Source organism: Pelodiscus sinensis, chromosome 2 (assembly GCF_049634645.1).
Source record: "Pelodiscus sinensis isolate JC-2024 chromosome 2, ASM4963464v1, whole genome shotgun sequence".
Lineage (NCBI taxonomy): Eukaryota > Metazoa > Chordata > Testudines > Trionychidae > Pelodiscus > Pelodiscus sinensis.
Window position 1 is genome coordinate 84,133,117 of NC_134712.1, and position 22,324 is coordinate 84,155,440.

The following is a 22,324-nucleotide window of genomic DNA, read 5'->3' on the forward strand; positions in this document are numbered from 1 at the left end:
AATAATGGATTTGAACCTATCCATGGAATTTGTTCTTTTGCAGTATTTGATATTAAAAAAATTCCTTACTTGTCAATGATGAGTTGGTAAATGTAGAATGAGGAAAAACTGGAGCAGCTCTGTTACCACTCTGTGGTAAGTAAGGGTAAATGCTTGTTTTTTCCATAGTGACATCTATGCTTTTTGTTAGCAGCTGCTGTGACTGACCTATGTATAAGTGCTGATGTTATTGTGCATTTATTACCCACAATGCTCTATAGAACTGTCTGTATCCAATATAGGATGCCCTATGCTAAAATATAATTTTTTCATAGATACATATATTTTAAGGCCAGAAAATACAATTTTGATTGTTTTGTCTTATTATCTGGATATCATGGGCCATAGAACTTAATTTAATTAAACTCTGAATCAGATTTTGATTTGTAATCTATCTTTTAGAAGGATATCCAATCTTGATTTAAAGGATACGTGTCCTTTCAGTCCAATCCACCTTTTCTATTTGTGACCTGTGTCAAACAGAAGGTTCTACACTTGATTCCTTTCTGTCCCACTGGGTATTCTGAAGCTAACTGCACCTGCTGCCATGTCTCCAAAATTTTCCCTTCATTGCTTCACACCTCAATCTGGGTTTGAACCTTGAGGTGGAAAAATGCCAAAAATCTAAGTTATGTGAGTTCATAATCACAACATTGACCCAACTCTGATACCTTGAGTGCTAGTGGGAAAAGACAGTGTCTGAAGTAATTAGATAAAATTGCAAGATGTGGTAGGGGAAATTAAAATTATAGTAGATGGAAGGGAGAGACAGAAAAACTTTGGTGACAGAATCTCCCCAAAACCAAACAACTTCAGTCCTTTTATATTATATATCTTTAATTTGTGGACTATGCCAACAAATGTGAGAGGATTTCAGAAAAAATTAAAATGTGTGTATTAGGGTAAAAAAGTAAACAATCTCATTGGAAGATGTTTTACCTGTGTGTAAATGGTTAATTATTCACTATAACCCCACAAAGCCTGATTTGATACCCAGAGACACCAGCAGAAAGGACAGCCTTTTCATCAACGTCAGGGCTTGAATCAGTACCCACTCAAAAAGCAAAATCCAAATTAGAGGCTGGATCCCTTGACACTATCTCTGTGGGAGGAAACCTTTGATTCTATGGGAATATATATCAAGTTAATTGGTTTTATATTTCTGTAGAGTGGAGAATCTGATACAATACTCACGCGGCAAAGATTTGAACTCCAGCCCCAAGAGCTATGTGATTACATCGGAATTTCAGCTTTAATTTAAAAAAAAAAAAATCTAACCCTTCTTGTTGTGGGGAGAAATTTGAAATGGTTACTTGACAATAATGGATTCAAGGTTGTCTGCCTTAGTCTGCAGAGATATTGCAGCCGTAATCCCGTTGAACATTATTGGGTTTAAGTCCAAAATCCCAATGTTCTAGGGGCGATCACTAGCACACGTGTGCACATATTAATTTGGGTGGCCACTTGGTCCCTAAGGGTGCATCTACAGTGTACCATTATTTTGAAATAATTAGCGTTATTTCAAAATAACAATGTGAACATCTACACAGCTATTTTGTTGTTTTGAAAAAATTTCAAAATTATGGATGGCTTATTCCGAAATCCATAAACCTCATTCTACAAGGAATAATGCCTGTTCTGGAATAGCTATTTCCAGACACTCTACTTTTGCTATTTCAAAACAGCCCCTTACCAGGGCCATTCTGAGTTATTCCTCCCCAGTGCCTCCTGGGGCTCTACATCAAGATAGAATATCTACGTTAGGGAAGCCTGCCTAGGATTAATTTTGAGGCTTCCCTGCAGTGTAGATATCCTATTTCAAAATAAGCTATTTTGGAATAACTATTCTGGAATAGCTTATTTCAAAATAAGCCTGCAGTGTAGACATACCCTGGTATGATCATACCATGTTTACAATTTAAACATGCAGGCTTAATTAGTTCTTGCCATTGGAGGGAGGTTTCTGCGTACAATACTCACCCAACTAGTACACTGAACCCTCCCTCCAGTGGCAAGGACTAACAAATCCTGTGTCTTTAAATTATAAAATGTAGTGAAGGTGTGACAATGTTAGCAGGTGGTCATCCTAATGCATGTGCAAACAGAACACTGAATGTGTAGCAGGAGGAAAGTGTAGCAGGTCCAGCTCCCACAACCAAGCAGATAAACTCCATCCTTTGGGGTGAGTACACAGCTGTTGCCCCTTCCATCCTTCTTGCCTCTTCTGTTTCCAAGCATTAGGGGGCACTCTTGGGGAGTAAACAAGGGGCTTAATGCTACTACACCAGTCGTCTTGTGGCTATGGTGGGTCCAGGGCTTGGTGTGAAGCCACCAAAATGCTGTACTTCAGTGTTGATAAGCCCCAACTTGCCTCAGTTCAGCTCTGAATACTTTGTAATCTGTGCCAACCAGGGCACTGACTGGTGCCTACAACTCATTGGTTTGGCCCTTGACTGCCATGTTCTCTCTAGGAAATGTATCTTGTATGAGCTGATGTGGCCTTGATGAGCTAGAAGAGCTGTTGTCCCTCTTTCTGTCTCTTCCATGGCTTCCCCTCAATAAAAGCAACATGCAACATAGGAAGCAATAGACAGGTCAGACAGAGCAGAAAAAAATAAAATGTTGGACAGCTTGCTGCAGCAAAATAGCAGATTCTAAGGCCACAAAGGGAATTCTGTTGGGCAAAACAAACAAAACCAAATCCTTGTTAGAAAGAATATACTTTGACAAGACAAAAAAAAGTCCCCAGAGAGCTCTACAATTGCTGTTGCTGTTACCATTGATGCTGATTGGACATTATCTGATAGCTAAAAGAAATGAATTGTTCTATCTGACTGTGAAAATAACTTTCATCGCAACAACGTACTTTCATTTCAGTACTTTTCAATTTGTCCCATATTCTGCAGCTCACACTTCCACATTTTCCTTTAAATACACTGCAGATGTTTTTTTTACCCATGTTCAGACTGTAATGGTGAATTAATTAATTAAGTATGCTCATTTTCTGTAAGGTTCTAACCTTACAGAAATTGTGCACATGCTCAACTTTATGCTGTGAGTGTTCTTAATAGTCAGCTGAAACCAGTAAATGGAATTTTGACATTGACTTCAGATGAGCAAGGATTTCCATACTTCTGCATAAGGTCATACATGTACAGTTTTGCAAGAGTGGAGATGAGTTCAGTATTATGTTACTTTCTCATAATTGTAATTTCCATTTAGTAAAGAGGATTGACTACATTCTGATCTTGATTGCACTGGAATAAATCTAGAGTAACTTTTATGGAGTTCACTCCTGATTTAAACCAAGTAACAGAGAGAAGAATTTGTTTCCATATCCAGGATAAGAAAACAAAAGGAAATTGAGTTGCCATTCTCAGCAGCTGACTGAAGAATTCCTAATGCCGAATTGGGTGCCCAGGCTCCCTATACAATAAGTAAGGAGAGGTAGCTCCCTAAAAATGGGATATACAGAAGCCAGCATGCTGGGCAGGGAGCTGCTGAAGTTACCCAGTAGGAAATGCTAAAGAGAACCCTAAGCTCTTCCCCTAAATAACAGTAAGGTACCCAAATCTGTACTATAAGGAGATGCCTATCCACACTTGAATTCATAGCTATGAACCCTCTCCAGGAGTTGGGTACTTAAGTCAAGTCAGGTGTTTTCCAAAAAAAAATGAAGGGGAGGGGATACCTGCTTATAACCTTTAGCCATTGGTCAAGGCACTCACATAATTGTGAGATCTGGGTTCACTTTTTTCCTCTGCCTGTTGTGGAGGGGGATTTAAACTTGTCTCCTAACCAGTGGGCTATTCTGGGATGGGTCTTACTCATTTTCACATACTGAAGCTGTTCCAGTGTATGTAAACAATTAAATTAACCATTGGAATGGATCCAGAATCCGTTTCTCTCATAAGCCTTAGATGTGCCCTAATCACAGGGCTCTAGAGTCAGTCTAATTCTCTGTTGGCCCAATAGCCCTTTAATTCTTTGTCCATAGTAGATCAGTTCCAACAAAAGAGATTAAGATTATATCAAAAATATTCCATAGCTCAGTAGTTGCTCCTCTTTAGTGGGGACAAGACCCAAGTTCAAAACCCTATACATCAGACAGAGGGGAGCATTGAACCCTACCCATTGGGACAAAACTGTACAGGAGCAGGCATCGCCTCCACAACTTGCTTCTCCTCCTCTTCAGCCATTTTGTGTGAGGTTAAACATTTGGTGAGCTTACCTACCACATCTGGCCATGAAGATGAGAAAGATGGGGAAATGTCTTTATTTGTGAATCCAGTGGGGGCTTACTCATAAGTTACATGTGAAGGTCCTGGGTGATGTTGAGGTGACTGTGCTCTCAGCTACCAAAATTGTTTATGGTACAATGTGGGAAAAAAACCTGACTGCCCAGAGGACACAGAAAATTGGCCTGTGGAATAGTGAAATACTTTTGGTGCATTCACAGAGTACAAATTCCATAGAGCTGTGTCTCAATGGCAAAGCAATATCGCTTGAACTCTGGGTCCTGGCTTGATTCAGGCTTGGACCCTCCATCCCCTATTGGATCCTGAGTCTGAGCCCTGGGTTAGCATATTTTGTGTGTAAATGGGAGCAGGTTAGTTTTGAGCCTGAGTTCACACACTGGGGCTACATCTACAAAGCTTCCCTCTTCTGCAAAAGCCTATGCAAATGAAGCGTGGATTAGCATCTTGCTGCACTTCATTTGCATAATTAATTAGGAGCCGTTTTTACGCAAGAGGTTTTTGTGCAAAAACCCCCTCTTGCGTAAGAGCTGTTCTTCCTTATTTTTTTCAGGAAGAACAGCTCTTGCGCAAAAACCTCTTGCACAAAAACGGCTGCTAATTAATTATGCAAATGAAGCATGACAATATTCGTATCTGTGCTTCATTTGCATAGGCATTTGCGGAAGAGGGAAGCTGTGTAGACGGAGCCTGGGTGTATATTAACCTATGTCTCCATTGTCACGCTCACTTTCAGTTGAGTGGTTTGCACTGCTCCTGTTCTGGATTAGTATAATTTTACCCTACTAAATTATCTTGGATTCTTTCTTTGCTTGAGGGGTGTGGGAATGCAGATTGAGGGGAAGGTAGTGATCTTCTTTCGAAACAGAGATTGTGTGAGTCTTTTTCTCCATGTACAATTTTTGGTTGTCTTCTGAGTTAGTTTGTTCTCTTTGGCTTTGCTCAGCAGTTGCTACCCTCCATCCCCTATTGGATCCTGAGTCTGAGCCCTGGGTTAGCATATTTTGTGAAGTACCAACTTCACCAGCTGTCTCCAATTAAAGCACACCAGCAAGACTTTAAAGCACACCAGTGAAATTCCTGGGGGACACCAGTTGCTTTAAAAGTGTACATTGTTGGTATAGGGTTTTATATTTTAGATGTGAAACTAAGTAAGAAACATAGTGGTCTAGAGGGTACCAGCATTTTTCATTCCAATATTAATTATATTATGTTGGCCATCAGGTGACAGATACCCAGTTCACAAGTAAGAAATTCCTATTTTTGGCATTATTATTGTGCACTTAAAACAATAACAAAAAAAAAAAACAACAAACAGCTGACCAAACATTGTAATTTGAAGGCCATATCTTCAGCATGTGTAAACTGAGAGTGCTTCACTGAAGTCAATTGTCGATTAATAATGGATGTATTCACTATTCATGGTCTTAATTTATTATGGGTTATCAGAAAACATTCATAATCTGATCAGTATTAGCATTCTACAGATCTTATCCCATCTGTTCCGAAGAACTGTCTTGAGAGATTATAAAACATTCACTTCCACCCACAGTAGAAAAATTGTTTTCTTTAAAATTTCCATTATGATGTCTTATAAGGTAATAGAAATTCACATCTCATAATGCCTTGCAACCCTACATGAAACCTTACCTACCTATTACAGCAGTGTGTGTGTCAGGGCTGTTCCCCACTTTGGCACTCTGAGTGCAGAAGGTGGGGGCCTACAAAAGACCTTAAATACCTTGCTCTAGAGGATCTTCTTACAAAAAACTCCCCAAAGTCACAGATGCACTGGCTCTGGAAGAGGCTGCCACCAGCAAGTGATTTTTAAAGAACGCTGAAAAAAACACCAGGAAAGAACACTTGAATTCCTTCTGCAGGGGTATCCCAAGCTCTTCTGCCACAAGAGATCTTGAAAAAAGAAGCAAAAGAAAACACAGAAAACAAACTGTGTCTTTGATAGCTGACCTCTCAGGCTAGACAGGCACACACATAGACCTGTTACCTTCCAGACAAGAATTAAATTGTCGCCTAAAAAAGATGATTTTATTAACAAAAAAGACATCCTTAATAAAGCATACTTGGTTGCTAGGTATTACAGAGCAACCGAGAAGAACAAATTAAAACACAGAAAACATAGTATCTCTGGGTATGGCTTATATAGTGAATGGGGATGGGGTGGAAGAGCTCATGGTTTTACACAGAGAAATGTAACCAAACAACCAACCAAAGAAAAATGCCGTGATTGTGACTAAATATACATTTCCCCCGTACTTACTCACGATCCCTTCATGGTCCAGTCCACTTCCATGCCCAGACTTCCTTGGAGGCATGATAGTTCTGATTACTGCATGTTGCTCCCTCCAGCCTTTAACTTAGAACTCACACAAAGGAAGAAGTAGCTAGGTATCTATACAGTTCAAATTTCAACAGTCTTTCCAAATGTCTTTCTTCTTAACAGACTATTCAGTGGCTTTCTGAAGGACTTTATGGCAGTAGGCTGTCACTTGTGTCTTATCATTGATTGTGAAACAGAATACATTGCCTTTTTTCATGAGCATGTAGGGCACTGTTGGAAAGCAAATTATCTTTAGTTTCTTAAATGTTGATGCATCTGCAGTTTTAAGGTTAAAATGAGGCAGCATTCACACAGCTCCCTCCTGTTTCAGGGTTAACCACTGTTGAAGAACATTGGATTTGCTTTCCAAATCAGACCATTAGTTCCTCCTGTTTCTTTTGTGACAGACACAGTGATCATCACCTGATGTTTCAAAGAAAGGGGGACTAAAAGGAATTCATACAATCAGATGTGCAATGATTTACATGAAGGAAAAAATATTCATCCTGAAGCTTGTGGTGTTTTAGATGCTGCTTGTAATTATTAGAACTGGGAGCACTGGCTGTTGGGAATCTAGAAGCACAGGAAACAGGAAGTGGGGGGGAGGAGACGGGCCAGGCCTGAGTGAGAGCTACAGAGGGGAGCAGTAGCACCTTTGTAAAGAGGTTTCACCGTTGGGTAAATAAAGGCCTGTTGAAGTTTGTTACTACCTTGCTTGCATGATACAACAAACCTTTAGAAAATCATTGTATACCCTGAAGCACAAGACTTTACCTACTGTGTATGCAATCATGTGAAGAGAAATTATCAGTAACTCAGCCGATATAACCTCCAGTTAAAGTCAAATGAAGGAAATCATGACTATAAGAAAACTATATCCACATTCTAATTGTTACTCTTCTGTTGTCATCAGCATTTAGTTAAAAAGGTCATTGGCTAGATCATATGCACTATGAATCAAATGTCCTCAATAGCTGATACAGTGACTGTAAACAACACAAAAGTAAATCTGATGACACTAATGAAGTAATGTTTATGGTTAGCAGATGTGTCCCATCTGCTTACGTTTTCTTTGTCACATCTGTAGACAATACAGGTTATTGCCAGTATGTGACTAGTTTTTCTTTTGGTATTGAAAGAATAAACAAAAATGTGATTCTTATGCATGCCATGTAAGGTTATTTTTATTGTAAACAACTCTTTCAGAAGTACAAACCTATTGGATAATATAATATGCGGATAACACAGTAGGAAAGGCCAAAGAAGAGAGAGCAAGAGTGACAAAAGGAAAACAACATACATGTTTTTTCTTTTTCCACTGTTAAAGTATATTTCTGGAGACTGAGGCAGTGTTTCAGAATGGGAAAGAAATGAGCATGCATACACATGACAGTGAATCAAAAAGAAAAGTAGTCTGGGAAATATTATTTGAATGCCCATAATATTTAGTAAATTGCCAACTTAAATACCAATATTTATTTGGGTTGAAGGATGAGAGGTGAGAGGCGGGAGAGGAATTTTAGAAAATATCCAACATTTGGTGCAGTCTAGCTCCTTCTAAAGACATGTTTGTTTTCCAGAGCTGATTTTGAGATACAATTTACATTTCAATCTTCCTAGAATGAATTAGCAGTAATCACAAAAGGGGCTCAAATTAATCAGAGCCAAATAAAACTCTACTCTCCAATCCCATCTTGTACTTAAATAGTGAAAACTCTCAGAAATAGAGGGCTGGAAGTGACCTTGAGAGTTCATCTATTCCAGTCAGACTTACTCAGTCATGCTCCCTTACCAGTACCAGAATCTGTCTCTGCCTCCCCCAGGAATACATAGCTTCTACATAACATAGGATGAATGTAGGCTTCTTCAGCAGTGGAGCTTAGGCTGGAGGTGGAGCTGGGGGCAAGACGGGGGATGTGGAAGGAGCCAGTTTGGGGGCAGAGAGGAAATGAGGGCAAAGCTGGATTGGGATGGGAATAGGGGACATGGTGGAGCTGTGGCTGGATCTCTAGTTGTGTCCTATTGTTATCAGTTGGCACAGCTCCTTCCCCAACATGTGGTAAAAGATCTCTCTACAAGGGGCCTACAGTGACTTTGCTTCAGACAGTACCACTGCTTGACATTTGCAGGGCAGCTATGTGGAGTTCCATCCACACAGCCTTATGCTGTGGCCCAAGACTCCACTGCTGCCTTACCCTTTTGGGGCAGCAGTTTTACCACCTGCTTTCTGTCATCCTCCTCTTCTCTGAGTCACCCATAATGGAATGCACGTAGGGACCAGCAATCAAAGAAGAAAGGGAAATCGCTTACCTGGTTGTAACTGGAATTTTGAGATGTGGGGCACCTACCTATATTCCAGGATTCTTCCATTTTGCTTCAAAACATGATTAGATTTGTAATAGAGAAGGAACAGCTGGTGGTCAATCCACCCTGCCCCTGTACCTCAATATAGAGCATCAGGATAGCGGGGGCACAAGCACAGACCAATAGATGCTGCTTGCAGTAATTCTCCAGTCTGTTACACAGCGCGTATGTGTACTACAGTGGACTACAGATAGGAACCACATATGTTTTTGAAATAACGGGTGGCTTGTGTAGACGTGGGGTAGCTATTTGGATACCTCCAGTATCCCAAAATAGCCATGCAGTGTAGACATACCCTTATTTTGGAAAGTGTATTCACATTAATAAAGGATTTTGCTTTCCTTTTTGTCTTTGCTGGTTCTCACATTAGACTTCAAATATCTAATACTTTCCAGTGAAGATGGGAAAGGACTGAAATATTCTATCCCCATCACTGGTAACTGCTATATAAGTATTGTTATTACTATTATTACTGAGAAGACTTATGAACCATTATTGCATCAGAGATCATTGAAAAGCAAATTGTTGGACATCAAAGTACACTAAATTATAGGTATTGAAAAAACAAATCCCAGTAAAGTATAGCAGAAGGGATTCTTACCCTCCTGACAAATTACTAAATGGTCTGTATGTGGAAATATATACAAATATACCCCTGCCGCACACCAGTAGAAGCAGCACCACTAGTTAAATTTTCATAAGCATTATATATTGTTTAAGTTCTGTATTTTCAGTCCTCAGAACTTTTTGAAACTTTTATCCACACAGTTGATATTTTCCTAGATCAGTCTGGAGACATCTAAGCAAACTGGTTCAGTCATGTATTGAATACTGAGAGAGTGAAACAATGCCCTTTTCCCAATTTATAAATAAAAACATGGGCGACCTCTTTCTGAACAACCCAAGTGGGTGGAGACTGAAGACTGAGATTTGCACTGAAGGTAGCCATAAGTGAGAAATACTTTTGAAAATTTTAGGGGGGAAAAGTGTTTTTGATTATGTTTGTTTTGTGTGCTGTACATCTTTCTTCTTTCCTTACAAAGGGCTTAATCTTACAAAATGCTGAATACTCTTGCCTCAGTCCAGCAACATTTTCTTTATGGGGCTCAGATTGCAAAGCACCTTTCAGGATCCAAGTCCAAAATGTGCAGCAAAGGAAGGATATGCAGTGCATTTGGGTGTTAGCTAACTTTGCTGAATACCTGAAAATATAGTGAATTTGTGGCCAGAGTTTTTTGGGATCTGTGCCTTTGTCACTGTGCAGGGTACATTTTCATGGGATCCATTGATTTCAGTGAAGTCAAGGTGATGTGTATCCACTGATCATGCCCAGAGTATATCTATTGCATGAGTTCTAATTTCTTTCTCTTGTCTGTTGTTCAGAAGACCTGCAGTGGCTCCATTGTTTGAGACCCCTTTGGAGCTGTGTAGAAGTGAGGAAAGTTTGGGGCTAAGAGAATAAAAAAATTCTCTTTAAACCCAATACTTAATGTTATTTTAATTCATTTTTGTATGTTATTCTCTCTGTTTTTTCAATGAATTATTCTATACAATTTTTTTCTTGCCTTCCACACGTTTCTTTATTGGCATCTAACAACTGCATAGTATTTTTATTGCATAATGAAAAAAAATCTGGTTTGGATAATAAAAGAACTTGCATGTAAATTAATGCAATGCTCCTGCGTAGTGATTATCTTCTAAAAAAAAAAAGCGATTTTTAAAATCAGTGTTCAGGTACTGTTACATTTTATAACATAATTGATAGGAAATAACGAAACATTTCATAGCTTTTGTGTGTATATTGATGTGGAGGGGGATAAATTGTTAGTTTGTTGCTTTTTCTCTTCTATTTTAACCTGTTTGACTATCCTGCTGTTAATTCCTATTTGTGCCACTGCTGAGTGCTTTTACACCCTCTATTTCTTATTTAGTTTCTGTGTCAGACACAGAGGGGAAGAAAGGGAAATGCTTAGCAATCAGAGCAAAAGAAAAAGAGCAGCAAAGCAGAAGGGATAGGAGTTGGCTATCAATGAACACTGACCTATTAAACATTCGATCATATTTGAGTTTCAGCAATTTGTTAGAGGTAGAAAATAGCTAGGAAAGGGTCAGAAATAGAAAAGCCTTTGTTAGTGCTGAGACTACTGAATCTGAAGTGACATTAAAGTAAAAAGGAAAAAAAAAACTTTCCTCATGATTGGGTGAAAGTAAAGTAAATAAGAGAGATGAACAAGTATTTCTAAAGTGTTTACACTGCAATGTATTTGATTACCTGTATATTCTTATTCCTACCTCAGTTTTATTTTATAGTTCAAATATTATCAGCAGTCTTTTGGTTAATATTAATGCAAATTGTGCTTGAGATTTTAAATGCACAAATTAAATGTCAAATTACTTTCTCTGGTGAAAGTAACTCTGCATTTTCCAGTTTTTGTGCATTTAGAGCTCACTGATAAGACATAATAATACCGGTTTAACTTGCACATGATTTGCTCCCTCCATATGAAAAAAAAGGGGTCCAAAATAGAGAAGCATAGTGGATCAAACACTTTATTAATATTATTCAAACTTTGTGTAGTTTATAATATATTCACATGTATTCTCCTTCACAAATTGAAATTACATGTCTGTTTTCAGAATGTGCACAATGTGCAGCTCCAGCAGGCACAGCCAAAGGAGGTCCAGGTTTGTCTGCTTACTGTCCTCTCTAGCCAGAGTGAGCGATGCACCAAACAGTGCACTTTTCCCTTGTTCCCTGAGAAAGGGGAACAGCCAACAATGTTCCCGTAGTGTAACAGGTTGTCGTAACTCAATGCTGCGGCACCTCTTGCTGGTCACCTCGAGAATTAGCTCTTCAGCCTTGCAAGCTCTTCTGTTGGCCAGTCTATCACCCTGAGTTACCTTTCTGCCACACTGGTTCAGACTCCATATTCCTTCCCGCCCGTGGTGCCCTTTCCTCCCAGTACTACCCTGTAGCAAGGCCCCTGTACTCTGGGGTCTTCCCCTCCCAGAGAGCCCCAGCTCCCTATACCCATCTTGCCTCTGATTCCCACTGCTAGTCATTGCCTCGGGCATACTGCCGTCTGAAATGGCCACTCATCATTGGCAAAGAGGTCTGAACCTGCTGCCTTCTCCTGCTTTGGCTGCCTTCTCACAATCCTACTATCCTTAGCGAGGCCTCAGCCTGGGAGTTTGCCTGTCCAAAGCTCCTCAAACTCTGCCTGCCTTTCCCCTGCACTTCTCTGTCTCAGGCACCCTCTTTAGCCTGCCAGCAACCAGGTACTTCCTGCTGCACAGCTGGAGCAGGAGTGGGCTTTTCTCTTCCTCCCCAGGAGTCCCTATTTCCTCAGCTCCAGCTGTGCCCTAACTGGCTGCTATATGCCACAGCTGCTTGGTGCACAGCCCAGCCCTCTCCCAGGGCTAGGTTTAACTCTTGGTAGGCCAGTGCGGGGCAGATGTTCCGTCTTACAAATGAATGTTGAGAGGGGAGCTTCACCCCTGTCTTCAGGGCAGATAAGAGGCTTGGGGTGGGGCAGCCCCTTTCACCTGTCTCGTGATTCTGTCTTTTCTATATGGTTCTATGAGACATAACCCCATTCCAGGAACATCCCATTTTCCTGACACCACCAAAACCTTATCGTGCTTTAAGTTATGATATGAAGAAGCTAAATACTGGTCCTAGCTCTTACCATTTAGGGTGTGTCTAGACTACCTAGTTTTGTCGACAAAAGTGGACTTTTGTCGACAAAACTATACCAGCGTCTACACTACCTCTGAGTTCTGTCGACATAACGTCGACAGAACTCAGCAGTTTTGTCGATGCTGATATACCTCATTTTACGAGGCATAACACCTTCTGTCGACAGAACTCTGTCGACAGAAGGTTTATTGCCTGTAACATTGCGTCCAGACTATGGAGTTCTGTCGACAAAGCAGCTTGCTTTGTTGACAGAACTCAATGTGTCTGGACGCTCTTTGTCTGCCTCGGGCTTCCTGTAGTCAGCGCTGGTCAGTTTCAGCAGCGGCTAAATCAGGACGCCTGGGGCAGAGCAGCTGGGGTGCTGCTGGGTTGCTCCAGTAGCGCCGCTCCTCTGCACTACTGGACCAACCCAGCAGCACCCCATCTGCTCTGCCCCAGGCGTCCTGATTCAGCCGCTGCTGAAACTAACCAGCAGCGGCTGAATCAGGACCAGAGCAGCTGGGGTGCTGCTGGGTTAGACCAGTAGCGCCCAGAGCGGCGCTGCGGGACCAACTGGCAGCACCCCAGCTGCTCTGCCACAGGCGTCCGGAGAAAAGCCTAGTCTGCTGGGGGGGAGGGGCGTACTAGCTGTGCCCCCCCCCACCCCAGCAGACCAGGAAGACACGGGCGGCGGACCGAGACGCACAGCGGTCCCGCCGCCTGGGTCCTCCGCGGCTTTGCTCCCAGTCTCCCTGGTCTGCTGGAGACCAGCAGACCAGGGAGACAGGGAGCAGAGTCTCTGAGGACGCCGGCAGCGGGACAGACGCGGGGCGTCTGGGCTGTCCCGCTGCCCGAGCCCCCCCGCCGCTTTGCAAAGCCTCGGGGAAGCTGGCAACGGAGCAGCCCAGGCGCGCCTGGGGTGCCCCACTGCCTGAGCACCCCCCTCGGCTTTGCAAAGCCTCGGGGAAGCCGGCAGCGGAGCAGTCCAGGTGCGCCTGGGCTGCCTCGCTGCCCGAGCCCTCCCGCGGCTTTGCAAAGCGGCGGGGGGGCTCGGGCAGCGAGGCAGCCCAGGCGCGCCTGGACTGCTCCGCTGCCGGCTTCCCCGCGGCTTTGGAAAGCCGCGGGGGGGGGGGGGGGCCCTCGGGCAGTGCCCTGCTGCCTGAGCCCCTCCGCGGCTTTGCTCTGCGTCTTCCTGGTCTGCAGACCAGGGAGACGCAGAGAAAGCCCCAGAGTACACGGGCGGCAGGACCGCGAGATCCCGCAGTCCGTGTACTCTGGGGCAGCCCCGTTCGTAACTGCAGATCCGACATAAGTTGGATCCGCGTAAGTCGGGGACTGCCTGTACTGAAAATTAAATAGAAAGTCACATGCACTTCGCATCACTTTCAAATATGTATGAGATTACCTTAAACCTAAATGTTAGTCATAAATTTATCCTTTGTTAAAGACTAGTAATTGAAGTCCTTGTGTGATGTAAGTCCTGTAATTATTCACAAAAGATAATGCATGGACAGCAGCAATCCAGATTTCAATATGGCACCCTACGAGTGTACCTAAACCTTTACCTGATTCTTACTAAAAGGATAATCCAATCTGCGTTTGACTCAGTACGAGTCTGCTCTACCTAGAATCCTGGCAATAGAATTCATTTTTCTCAGTTCTGAAAGAGAGATTTATGCAATGCTTTTACATTAGGTATGTGATTCAGAAGATCTCACTTAAAAACACTACATAATCCTCAGTAATAAATATTGGTCACTACCAGTTTACTCTCTAGACTGATCCAGTGCCCATTGAGGCAATGGAAATTTCTGATCCCGTGAGCAAGGGTTATTGATTCTCAATAACCTGAGTATGAAACCTTAAAAATACCTTTTAAATAATCAACAAACAATTTTGAAAAACTTCTTAATATAGCTCTCTTTCATTCATAGTAGATGCTGAAACTGACGACATTGGGCACTTATAATATAGTAAGTCGTTCAGCCAAATTCTAAACTATAAAAGAATAATCTAGGATTCCCACATGTGGCTTAAAACCAAGTAGAAAATTCAAGATAACTTTTGGCCCAAATAAGGTCATTTTGGGTGCGTCTAGACTACATGGCTCCGTCGACGGAGCTATGTAAAGTAGTCTACTCGGCATAGTCAAAGAAGCGGGATTTAAATAATCCCCGCATCATTAAAATAAAAATGGCTGCCGTGCTGTGCCAACAATCAGCTTATCCGGCACAGCGTGGCAGTCTAGATGCGGCGTGGTTGAAAAGGGAAGCATTTGTCGACTGCTCCGCTATGCTATGTAGTCTAGATGCATCTTGAGTGCATCTGCATAGCAGAGCTTAACTCAAAAGAAGATACGCAAATTGAGCGACATCAAGGCTCTTGTGTAAATTACATGGCCATGGGATAAGATAGAAGGTCCTTTCTTGGATTGAGAACTGGTTAAAAGACAGGAAACAAAGAGTAGGAATAAATGGTAAATTTTCAGATTGGAGAGGGGTAACTAGTGGTGTCCCCCAAGGGTCAGTCCTGGGACCAGTCCTTTTCAACTTATTCATAAATGATCTGGAGAAAGGGGTAAGCAGTGAGGTAGTAAAGTTTGCAGATGATACCAAACTGTTTAGGATAGTCAAGACAGAAGCAGACTGTGAGGGACTCCAAGAAGATCTCACCAAACTGAGTGATTGGGCAACAAAATGGCAAATGAAATTTAATGTGGCTAAGTGTAAAGTAATGCACATCGGGAAAAATAACCCCAACTATACGTACAGTATGATGGGGGCTAATTTGGCTACGACAAATCAGGAAAGAGATCTTGGAGTTATCGTGGACAGTTCTCTGAAAACTTCCACACAGAGTGCAGCGGCAATCAAAAAGGCAAATAGGATGCTAGGAATTATTAGGAAAGGGATAGAAAATAAGACCCAGAATATCTTACTGCCCCTGTATAAAACTATGGTATGCCCACATCTTGAATACTGTGTACAGATGTGGTGGTCTCACCTCAAAAAAGATATTTTGGCCTTGGAAAGGGTTCAGAAAAGGGCAACTAAAATGATTATGGGTTTGGAACGGGTCTCATATGAGGAGAGGCTAAAGAGACTGGGACTTTTCAGTTTAGAAAAGAGGAGACTGAGGGGGGATATGATAGAGGTCTATAAAATCATGAGTGGCGTGGAGAGGACTGATAAAGAAAAGTTATTTATTAGTTCCCTAAATAGAAGAACTAGAGGACACCAAATGAAATTAATGGGTAGCAGGTTTAAAACTAATAAAAGAAAGTTCTTCTTCACACAGCGTGTAGTCAACCTGTGGAACTCCTTGCCAGAGGAGGCTGTGAAGGCTAGGACTATAATAGAGTTTAAAGAGAAGCTGGATAAATTCATGGACGTTAGGTCCATAAAAGGCTATTAGCCAGGGGATAAAATGGTATTCTTGGCCTCTGTTTGTCAGAGACTGGAGAGGGATGGCAGGAGACAAATTGTTTGATCATTGTCTTCGGTCCACCCTCTCTGGGGCACCTGGTGCTGGCCACTGTCAGTAGACAGGATACTGGGCTAGATGGACCTTTGGTCTGACCCGGTACGGCCATTCTTATGTTCTTATGTAATTGTGTATCTTCTTTCAAAATAGCTTATTTTGAAATTGGGAGCATCTACACAGCACTTATTTCAAAATACAGCACTCTTCCTCCGACTTCCCTTATTTCTCATACATTGAGGGTTACAGGAGTTGCATTAAGAAGTTCTCCAACTTGACAGTATTTTCACACTATTTCAAAATAATTGCCTGCTGTATAGATGCAAACTATGTTGTTTTGGAATAACGCTAGTTATTTCAAAATAGTGTTGCAGTGTAGATGTACCCCTGGTGGGCTCTGACTCTTATCTCTGTAATGAAACCCAGAAGTGTCTTTGGCTCTGTGCCTCTAATCCATCTGTTCTCAAGGCAGCTGAAACCTTCTCGCGACTCTCTGAGGCTACATCTAGACTGCAAGCTTCTTTTGAAAAATGTTTTGTTTCGGAAGAGATCTTCCAAAAAAAAAAATTATTTCAAAAGAGTGCGTCCACACACACACACACATGCATTGAAAAAGTGATCTGCTTTTTCAAAAGAGAGAGTCCAGACCGATTGGATGCTCTCTTGCATAAAAGGCCACCTGCAACCACTTCAGCCAGGGATTTAGGTCACCTGTTGCTTCCGAGTGTTGGTGCCAGAGCCTTGCAGGTCGCGCTTAAAGGGACCCCTCTGGACAGTTGTTTCTCTGCTTCTCCTGTATGCTTGCTACCTCTTCAAGGTACAGCAAAGCTCTTGCAGTGTGTGCTTTGGTTGCACTGCTTATTTTTAGATGCCACATCTTTTTCCTTTGTGCCACGGAGCTGGAGCTGCCCCTGGGCATGTGATGGTTCCACACACCCATGCGGCAGTTTCTGCAGCACTTTGTGCCAGCTGCCTTCCTGGTTCTGCACAAGCTCACCCCAGAGCTCATTCTTGGGACCCTCTACTAGGGTGCAGGAGCTACACTAGTGGAGAGGTGTTTTTGGAGGCTCGACACTAGTTCCGATTGGTGGGACCAACTGGTCATGGAGTGGTGGGACGACCAGCAGTGGCTCCAAAACTTCCACATGTGGAAGGCCACATTTCTGGGGCTGCTCCCTGCGAGGGCCAGGAGGGTCTTGGGGGGCTTGTGGCTCTGCCATGGGTGAGCAAGCCTGCAGCAGGGATAGCCTTGCGGTCAGGTGCTGCTCCTGGGCCGGCTTCCTGCCATAAGGCTTATCCAGGGTGCCTGCAGCTTTAAGAAATGCCAGGAGACAGGAACTATAGAGTTGTGATTACTTTAGACAGAGTGTCCACCAGGGCACCTGTTTAATTTCCTGGAAGCCTCTTCTTTTGAAAGAAAACCCTCCATCCACACACACCTTTTTCTGAAAGAGCTTTTTTGGAAAAGGCGTTCTTCCTCATAGAAAGAGGAGTATTGCTGTCGGAAAATCCCCTCTGTTCTTTCAAAAAAACACAATTGCAGTGTGGACGTAACTGAAGATTTGTCAGAAGAACAGCCATTTTTCTGACAAAACTATGTAGTGTAGACATACCCCTAGATAAGAGAAAAACTGTTCACCAAGTTCACATGCTCAGTGCACCACAACTAATCTTTATATAGTAAAATGGTTTCAGGAATGTCAGTTGTATCACTCTAAAGCCTAAAATGTCCAAGTGCATATAAAGTAATGCAAAAAGGTGCAAGCATGTTGAAGAGCTCTTTTTGTTTAGAATATCACCAGGTTGAATCATCATGGTGATTCATGGTCCTTTAATGTCCAATTATTACATTCTTAGCCTTTTCAGCTTTTTTACATAACTTACAAATCACACCTATGTGATAGGCATAGGCTTTCAACTGCCAGATGTGTAAGTTCTTTGGGGCCAAATCTGGGGGCTAGTTCTGATTTCACAAAAAATAAATAATATGGAGTTACACTGAAGTTAAAACTGATGTAATTAAATAAGAATCTAGACCCTTGTCATTTCACCCATCTTGGCTTTTTTATAAAAATGTATTATGCTTTTGGATAGTATAAGACGCATAATGGTTTCTGCCTGTCCTCCAGGTATTTCTGCTCTTTTCAGAGACCATGTATCAAAATTACTAGACAAATCTCTTTCAATTTCCTCTCTCTTTGCAGGGATTTGGTCCCAATGAATTAGTCAGCATAAATTATTCAGATTTATTCCTTGATGTGGATTTAGTGAATCTTTCATTGATGCATAAGATTTTTGCAATATGGTTTCTAAATGTAAAAAAGCTGGTGATAGTGAAGACACAAGAAATATATAGACTTCTGTGACACTTCCTAGAGGCACCCCAGGGCGGTGAGGTACCTTGCTCCCATTTGTTGTAAGTATGAGGAAGCAGAGTCTGTGCCCTCTAGGAGTCAGCTCTCCTACTGAATGGGTAACCCAAGCAGTTTCCTCTAGTCCTACGCTGGCTCTGCTCTCTCTACAGGTTATCACTGAGGCACACACGAGCCTCTGAGCCCTCCAAGCATTTTCCTGGAGTGCCCAGCCCCTGTTCCACCAAATGCTCAGAGTATTCACAGATTTGGTGTTCCCATGGGAATGCTACACTCTAGCGTATATCACTTCAGAACACTGCTCTGCTTAATGTGGTTAAATAAGGTTTATAGTAAAAACCAACAAAATTGGTTTAACAAAAAAGAGTGAGTTCAGTGAGAGCAAGTAAAAGAATGGCAAACAAGGGTTAAATGTGAAATCAATCAAGCATTTTGGAACTTACACTTATTTAAACTAGATGCTTTTCTGCCTTACAGAAAGTCCTTCCCACATTTTACAGTCATATTTGTCTCTGATTTTCTGTTCATGAGACAAATACTCCTTTTAGGTGAACGGTGCAGGGTTCTCCGTACCCCATTGTTGGTTTTCCTTGCTAATTATATTTTTCCTGTGGCATTCTTCCTGTCAATTTTCAGTCAGCATCTGGCACCATATGTAAGCACATATACATTGTACATACATTATTACTATGACCAGACCAGAGATAACACCAGCCACCTCCTGCTTGAAAGAAACCAGTTTAACACCTCAGTCATTTCTTTGTTGCTTACCTTAACTCTAAGGCTTTGAGAACTTATAATTTGCAGTATAAATACATAATGTCTTAAATGTTATCCGTACATGCATTTCAGATTGACTATGATGACTAGTAGGATCTTGGTAGAGATCTTACATGCCATCCTTTGGTGAACTAATTAATACAGGCAGTCCCCAGGTTACATACAAGATAGGGACTGTAGGTTTGCTCTTAAGTTGAATTTGTATGTAAGTCGGAACTGGTATATATTGTAGGGGAAACTCTAGCCAAACATTTCTCCAGAGCTCAGTTTTATTCTTCCACACCTCACTTCCCTCAGTCCTTTATTCTCAAGCTGAGGTGTCTGCTGAGAAAAGCCACTCTGCGTCTCCCTGGTCTGCTGGGGGAGGGGGCGCTAGCTTCACATCTCCCTGGTCTGCTGGGGGGAAGCAGCTAGTGTGGGGTTGCCTCACCCCGTTTGTAAGTAGGGATCCGATGTAAGTTGGATCCATGTAACCCGGGGACTGCCTGTTACTAAGATCTAGGGCAGGGCTACTCAACTTTGGAAGCCCTGGGCGCCGCCATAATACTCACAGGGCATGCCAAGGGCCGAAACTTAAGTGTGATTGCATATACATGCAGATAGCTTCTTTCACACTGACTGGCATGAATACAAAGATTAAAGCAGGACTACACAACACTTAGGTCCCATTTAAGTCGGTTCTGCTGATATTAGCAAAATGCAATACAGGCAGTCCCCGGGTTACGTACAAGATAGGGACTGTAGGTTTGTTCTTAAGTTGAATTTGTATGTAAGTTGGAACTGGTACATATGGTAGGGGGGAAACTAGCCAAACATTTCTCCAGAGCTCAGTTTTATTCTCCCACTTCCCTCAGTCCTTTATTCTCAAGCTGAGGTGCCTGCTGAGAAAAGCCGCTCCACGTCTCCCTGGTCTGCTGAGGGGAGCGCTAGCTTCGCGTCTCCCTGGTCTGCTGAGGGGAAGCAGCTAGTGCGGGGTTGTCTCACCCCGTTTGTAAGTAGGGATCCGATGTAAGTCGGATCCATGTAACCCGGGGACTACTTGTACTTACCTGATTTCCACCCATATGACAGCACTTTTAATGATGTCCAGGAATTTAAATGCTAAAACATATATCAACAGAAGATCATTATACTGATTACTTTTTTGCTTTGTCTTCCACCTGCGGAAAGCAAGTTGAGCCACACATAAACCCAAACTGCACTGTGGGCCGCAAACAAATGGGCCGCGGGCTGCATGTGGCCCACGAGCCATGTGTTGAGTAGCCCTGATCTAGGGGATCCCTGTAAAACTCTGTACAGCCTCGGTGCCTTTTGCCGGCAGTTGTCATTAGGAGGTTCCTGAGTCACAACTTCATCCTCAGCTATTAAAAATACAACTCATAAAAGTTATATGAGAAATAGAAAATCATCGAGGCTGCAACTGGAAAAATCTGTACCAGTGTGTGTCTGGCCTTCATGGTTGAATTCACAGCACAGACAGTTTGCCCAAAGATACCACCTTGCTTGTGCTTTAGAGACAGTTAACAGGTGTAATTACTGTAGTTACAAGGTACCACACAGCAACTTCCTTGGCAAGCCAACTGTATTCCTAAGATCGAAAGCATTGCAGAGAATGTTTGCTAAAAACAATAAAAACGTACACATATGCTTGTAAGATTATCAAACATCACTGTAACTCTCTCACAATGACTTGAGCAGGAGCAGAAGAAACCCCTGAGCCACTTTAAAATTAGACTGTTTGTTTAAAAAAAAATGGTTAGTTTCTCCAGGGAACAACTTGAACTAGTATATGCAGAATGCTCAAGGGGTTGGCCTCAAAGGGCTGTTAGAGAACCTACACACACTAGAAAGGGTGCGTACAGTGCCATAACAATACATACACAATTGAACTGTGAATGTTCCCAAAAGGTACTAACTCTCCTTCAGTAAAGTTTATCTTAATTACATAAGGTATGTTTGGAATATTACTTGATATTATCAGTCTGTCACATAGGGAACTCAGAATCTAGGTTGTAGGCCACACAAGTACAAGGCCAATTACCAGTAAGTTAGTTTGATGTTACAGTCACCTGATAGCCCTTGTTATTGATGCCTCTTGGTGCCAGTCCCCTCACCCACCACTCAGTGTGATTATCAAATAACCTACAGCCTGTGAAGTAGACAGACAGAAAGATAGAAAGCCATTGGCACAAAACCCATTTTGTGCTGGCAGCATAAACAACTCTTGTAGGACTGCACCACTTCAGTAAAGGAGGGAAACAAACTTCCTACTCCACCATAATCCGCATGGAAGAATTGCAGCCATTGGAGCTATTTTGAATAGTGAACTGGTGAATCAACCAAGACTGCATAGCCCAGATACCAGACCTGAGCATCATTCACTTTGAAGCGTCAACATTCTTTTCTGTTGTAAGCACAATACTCTCAAACCTGTTACAGCCAGTGTTTGATAAACCCCTACCAACATTTAAAAAGAATAAAGTAAAATGAGCCTGAAGGATGGAGATAGAAAGAAAGTTTCCTGTTCCTGTGCTTCCACAATTCATTTTGAAACACCCCTGGCAAAAAAATCCACATCAGCCTCCCCTTATTTCTTACTATTTATATTATTCTTATGATTATTTTTACAGCGCCAGTTTCATGCTAGGTACTTTTGTACACTTCTGGATCTGTCTTTCTGTGGAATAGTCAGGCATCTACCTTCCTGCACCCACAGAGATAGAGTAACCAGTTGCTTGCTCCTTCCTCTCCAGAAAGTCTCTATTTCAGGAGGCAGCTAGGTGGCTCGCTTTGTCTTTCAGAATATGGTCAAACAGCATGCTCCATATGTCTGAGTTCTTTTAGCATTTCTTGTATCACCCCTTCTTGCCCCCACTTTGTTACATCAGAACCCAATGGCAATAATTTGGGGTCTGCTACTCTTTTGTTTTAAAATTTAAGCAGATTTTGTATTGTGTCCAGAACTTAGATATTAGAATATACTAAAACGCTGGAATGTTCTCATCCCATCCCATCC

At 42.2% G+C, this 22,324-nt stretch overlaps 1 protein-coding gene across 11 annotated transcripts in view; it reads left to right on the forward strand.

Annotated features, from left to right (window-relative positions):
* Positions 1-22,324, forward strand: part of PTPRM (protein tyrosine phosphatase receptor type M) — a 690,600-nt gene that overhangs the window by 258,023 nt on the left and 410,253 nt on the right. The window lies entirely within an intron of this gene.